Here is a 6,457-nt window from a genome sequence, read left to right as displayed (position 1 = left end):
GGCCGGAGTTTAATTTTCAGCGCATGTCCAAAGCGGTTGCTTGGATCACGTTACGTCCACCACCAGCTACATTGACTCACACTTGCTCTGTTCTTCTTTAATTGTGCTAATGCACCCAGTCATCGACGAAGAGTATAATTGGCATGGACAGCAGACAGCCATACCATTGAGACATCCAAAAAGAACTTGCGAGACTTGTTGAAGGGAATGGATAGCCTCTTGAAGAGGCGTTATAAGATGAACATAAAAAATATAAAAACTCAGTTTTGTGCGTAGTCGAGTAAAGACAGGTGAAATTGAGGTAATTAGATTAAAAAATGAAAACTACAGCACGTTAGTGGACAGTAAACTCCTGCTTTTCTAGGCTACCCGCAAATTTTATATAACAGAGAAACAGCCAATGTTTCATAAGCTTAATGAGTCCAGGAAAAAACAGTTTTAATAAGTGACAGCATTTACGGTTAATTCTCCTTACCTGCTAAATTTGTTTTAATGAGAAAAGCTACTTTCATAACTAAATAAGAGAGGTTTTAAAAACAGAAATACAATATTATCGCAATTGTTGAGCCTTCAAACGCACTTTTTCATACAAAAGTGTGTGCCAAAGTATCGATCGACACCTCACTGTGCAGTGCTTACCTGGTAATTAAGGGGAAACTGCGACTCTGTTGGCAGTCTCCACAATTAGAGTTGATGCATAATTCAGTTTCCAAACGTTAAACGATAAAGAAACAGCAAAAGGTATACTGTTGTAGGACGTTATCGCGAGCTTGTAAAGCCTGTTGAAGAATTCAGCTTCTTGAAAGTGAAAAGAGTGTGAAGTGTTGAGTGGCTCATTTGATAAAGTTACAAAAAATACTTGTTCAGTGAAATATTGATCAAATGTAACTTTCAGTTACTAAGTATCTTGTTCTGGTCTTACTAGTGAGTCTACTAATAACTGAATTTAACAATCTGCATGACTCATTCAGTGTGAAGATACGTAGGACATTGTCAAGAATGTTTATTTAAATATTTCTTTATTCTCATATGTACTTAGTGTTTTCTTGACATATTTGTTTTTAATAACTTTTTATTTGTTTCAGAAATGAAATGTCATTTTATTTATTTGTTCTTGTATGTGCATATTATATTACTTTAATATTTCTTTTTATTACATTTTTACTTTTTGAATTTAACTACTTAAGCACAATGCTTTGCCTATCTGAACATGTCTAATATCCAAGCGTGTCATGTAACAGCACTTACAGAAAAAAGAAAAATTGATAGCTGGACATAAAAAACTACATATGAAAAGATATCCGTGTTATATTTAGTTTGTTTTGAGCTTCAGAGCATTGTAGTTAAGTAAATAATAATTACCAAATAAAAAATACAGAGTAACATAATTCCAGAATATATTAATAAAAGTCGAGTTAATGTACAAAAACACACAACTAAATGAGTACAAAAATATGATACAGAGTTGTTCTTCACATTTTCCATGTTATCTTCACGAAACGTTTCATTGTGTAGTAGAGTCAAATACGCGCGAGCTTTAACTTAGGTGGCTACCTTTCTTTCTGCACCAGCACATGAATAACCACGAAAGAAGGTAAACACATTAAAAAAAGTTTTGCATCACCTGGGTTCCGAGAGCTGCGGAATCTATACAGAAAATTGCTATAGAGATCAACATAAACATCAATGGCTGGTTCAAATGACTCTGAGCACTATGGGACTTAACATGTGTGGTCATCAGTCCCCTAGAACTTAGAACTACTTAAACCTAACCAACCTAAGGACATAACACACATCCATGCCCGAGGCAGGATTCGAACCTGCGACTGTAGCAGTCGTGCGGTTCCGGACTGAGCGCCTAGAACCTCGAGACCACCGCGGCCGGCGATAAACATCATTTCCGCTCTTCTTAATGTTCATGAAAACCACACATTGCATGTTGTACCACCATACAGTGACGCCTTCGGAGGTGATGGTCCAGATCGCTGTACACACCGGTACCTCTAATACCCAGTAGCAACTCATCTTGCATTGATGAATGCCTGTATTCGCTGTCGCATACTATCCACAAATTCATCAAGGCACTGTTTGCACAGACTGTCCCACTCCTCAACGGCGATTCGGCGCAAATCCCTCAGGGTGGTTTGTGGGTCACGTCGTCCATAAACAGCTCTTTCCGATCTACGCCAGGCGTGTGCGGTAGGGTTCATGTCTGGAGAACATGTTGGCCACTCTAATCGAGCGATGTCGTTATCCTGAAGGAAGTCATTCATAAGATGTGCACGATGGGGGCGCGAACTGTCGTCCATGAAGACGAATGCCTCGCCAATATGCTGCTGATGTGCTTGCACTGTCGGTCGGAGATGGCATTCACGTATTGTACAGCCGTTATGGCGCCTTCCGTGACCACCAGCGGCGTACGTCGGCCCCACATAATGCCACCCCAAAGCATCAGGGAACCTCCACCTTGCTGCACCCGCTGTACAGTGTGTCTACGGCGTTCAGCCTGACCGGGTTGCCACCAAACACGTCTCCGACGATTGTCTGGTTGAACGTGTATGCCAATCCTGAGCGGTCCATTTGGCATGTTGTTGGGCCCATGTGTACCGCGCTGCATTGAGTCGTGGTTGCAAAGAGCGTCTAATAGGGGCTGCTCATGCATAGGTGGTTACATCTTTGGCCTCTTTTAATGACATCGCTGTAAAGCCAAAGGGACTGTGTCTCTTATACAATATCCACACCCAACGACTATCTTCAGGAGTTCTGGGAACTGGGGTGATGAAAACGTTTTTCGATGTGTGTAGTAACCAAAGTACGCCATAACCATGAATGAACTTGGTGATGTGTGCTCTGTTACCTACCTTTCCATTATAACATGATTCGTAAGGAAGGAGGGAGGAAGGAAAATAGGGGTTTAACGGTCCGTCGACATCGAGGTCATTAGACACAGAGCACTAGCTCGGATTTTGTCAAGGATGATGGAGAAAATGTGCAACGCCCTTTAAAAGACCCCATGCCGGCATTTGCATGGAGTGATTTAGGAAAATCACTAAAATCTGGATGGACTGACGCAGATTTGTACCGTCGTCCTCCCGAATGCGAGTCCAGTGTGCTAGCTGCTGCGAACACGATTTGCAGCGCTTAAGTTTGTGCATATAGTGATCCTGTAACTAGTGGTTCTCACTCAAGCTTGCATGGCAACCGACAGCTCGCAAGTCTAGGTGTCCATAGCTAATGAACACACATTTTCAGTAACTAGCCAGCAGCCATAAAAGCTGTCAACAAAGTTTAGTTTAAAAGGAAATGTAAGTTTTTATTGGCAGCCAACTCCTTCTACTCTACTGATGAATTTTTAATGGAAACCAGTTTATTTCTACGTATTGTTAATGAAATCATAAAATGTGTCATGTATAATCTGATTTCTGCACATACGTACTGTAATGTGATCAATATAAGTAAGTTCTGTGCTTATTTTCTACTTGCTGATGGATGGCCACGCTAGCTTAAGAAGTCGTGATTGGCCTAGAGGACAAACAATGGGCCATGGACATTGGTGTAGTTGGGTACACGTTTTTTTAAACAGATTTTAATGTATTATTACGGTTACAATTTTTAATAATGTAATAAATTTAACTACTACTGTTAATACTACAACTATTACTACTACGACAACTAAGCGCCTGCTAATGCCGCCATTAACACTACTCAAACCTGTTCCTAACCAAATAAAAAGAATATCAGTAAAAATATACTTTTATAAACGTGTACCTTATTTTTTATATTTTATTGAGGATCTCTCTGCATTAAGAACAGAATTCTTTTTAAGTGCCACGCTGTAGAAACCTCTACATGTGAGTCTCAAATACATCTGAATACAAATCTCGGCTTTCACAAGCTCAACGGGCATTCTGTTACTAGCATCCGAGCATAACGGACTCATTACATTAATCGCTCGTTCAAATAGTTCGCGACAACAACTGTACTATCAGGAATAGCGAGGACGTGCTCCATATTTTGAACAGATTTGGTGCATTTGCTTTTCGAAAAGCTCACTCCACATTTTACAAAAATTATTATCCTTCCCATCAAGATCTGATACCACCGATTTCAAAACAGAATAATCTTGACAGAGTTCGCTTACATCGAATCTAATTCTCAATTTCTTTCCTACTTCGGCCAAGTTATTAAATGAAAATAGTTTTGGTTGAGGTAAATCAAGCAAGGACACAATTTTATACATATTTTCATTTTCACTAAGGTTGTACCATATATTAAGATGGTTTAATTAGCTGTCGTAAACAAATGTACAGTTTTTTATTAGAATATTGTTTTACTCATCTGCAAGGTGTTCTAAAGACATATTAACTTCAAATCCGTAAAACGTATTCTCCTTATGACCTTCTATTTGTTTCTTAACTTCCAACAGAACCTCGTGAACATGTGTGGAAAGTCCGTCCTCTTCTCCCAAAAGTCTAACTGCTTTAGAAACTACAGGTTACATTGCTTTTTGAAAAATACGGGAAACAGTCTGGTAATGTTGGTGATCCTCCTTTTATTTGGTTTTGTTGAGAATTACTTAATTTTGAAACTAGGGCGGGTGTATTTTCTTCACCCTGTGCTACGTAATACATCTTTCAAAACTCGCCACATCTTAACAAGACTCTCCACAACAATCGGACAACAGTGTGTAGCAATTTTTCGCTATAGTCATGCTGAGTAAACTCGCAAAATGGTTTTGTTTCCTTGGCATTTTCTGATGAGGACGGAACATCTGAGGATACTTTAAGAACTAGACTTTTACATCATATCTTAGAAGCTTGAAAAGAAGCTTAGCACAATTATGTGACTTATGAAAACAACAATTGGCTTTAAGTTTGTTTTCTTCTTTTAATCTAATAAAGACAGAATTATATTTACCGAAATTAACTGAAGCATTATCGGCTGAATAAGTTAGTGTTAAATCATTTTCCAATAAAATAGATTTTAGCTTGATATTTTACAAATTTTGTGGCTGTGCTCCCAGCAAACGTGCATGCAGTTATACAAAATGTAACATTCAGCACACGGTTGCTGTGTATGTGCTGGTCTTGGCCGGCCACAGCAGTTAACTTGTGCCGTCAGTTGCAACCATGATTTTATCATTCTGTGACAATTTTCTGTCTTTTTCATTATGACCTTTATTCTTGACTCATGGAACACAAACATGGCATTTGACGATAGCAAATTTAAAAATTGTTATGTGATTTCATACAACTCTTACCATTCCGATAAAGATAGTCTTAGAAGTATCAAAACCTGGTTAATGTGTTTTTTTAAAAAGGTTGTGTGCAACCGGTTGGCTGAAGGTTTTAGTTTATTTGAAATGACCTCTGCAGACTCGTGTATATCTTCATGGAACACAAGAACTTCGTTACGTTATATCTTTTGTTTGGAGAAGTGTGTCACAACAATTGGATAATATTTTTTATTGTTCATATTTGAAGTGTCTGAAGCTAATGAAAACGGAATTATTTGTTTTTATTACGTTAGTAGCTTCTTTTTAGCCTAAGGTTGAATCGCGTCTTTCAGTATCGCCACACTTTGAGTTCGGCCGCATCTTGCTTTCGTTATGACAAAGGAGTCTATGGAAACATGTCAATATCGCTTATCACTACAATCTTGAGAACTGTAAGAATCGTGGTGTTTCACACCATGATGAGTCAAAGATAATTATTACCGTGATTTTGTCGTCTTCTGCAGGAAATTGTTTGCCAAGAATTTAAGAAGAGTCTGACTTCTCTTTTGTGTCATTATATTCGATTTGTGCCTTTATGATTATGTTTATTCACATCCTCCACGACGACATATTTAATGGTAAGTGAAGTACTACTTATTCTGCACTTACACATACACTAATAATTACCAACTTTTTGTAACCATTCCTTGCAATTTTCGTCCTGTAACCATTCTTCATTGAACGAACTTAGATATTGTCTGTTCATTTCACTCTTAGCACTCAGTATTCTAAATTATGTGAACTAGTCTATTCGCGCACGGTCCAACAATTGATGGTAAATTGATAACTTACAATGAACGAACCAAAAAAAGAAATAGACGTTGTCACTTGACATGTTAACGCGATTTGTCAGTGTTTGTTTGTTAATGTGCTAGCCGAATGCTACAGACGTAACAGAAATTTAGTGTTTTACTACAATAATAGCTTAATATTCGAAAATTATTCAAAATGATTGCTTCCAAGTCTTTCCTTTAGTAATAAGGGAGTTCTAACTGCCTCTCTCTTAGCCCAACTGACTATTCCCCTTCTTCCGAACCTCGCCGCCCAAGCCAAAACAACACTCACGTTTGGTAATACATCACTACATTATTTGCACTAAACAGAAATACACGCAGACGAGCACCAAATACTGCTAATGAGAGGGAACCATTATTGTACAATTTGTTTAGAGATTTTCTGTAG

Source organism: Schistocerca gregaria, chromosome 9 (genome assembly GCF_023897955.1).
Source record: "Schistocerca gregaria isolate iqSchGreg1 chromosome 9, iqSchGreg1.2, whole genome shotgun sequence".
Lineage (NCBI taxonomy): Eukaryota > Metazoa > Arthropoda > Insecta > Orthoptera > Acrididae > Schistocerca > Schistocerca gregaria.
The sequence above is the reverse complement of the archived record's forward strand: the minus strand, read 5'-3'. Positions refer to the sequence as shown.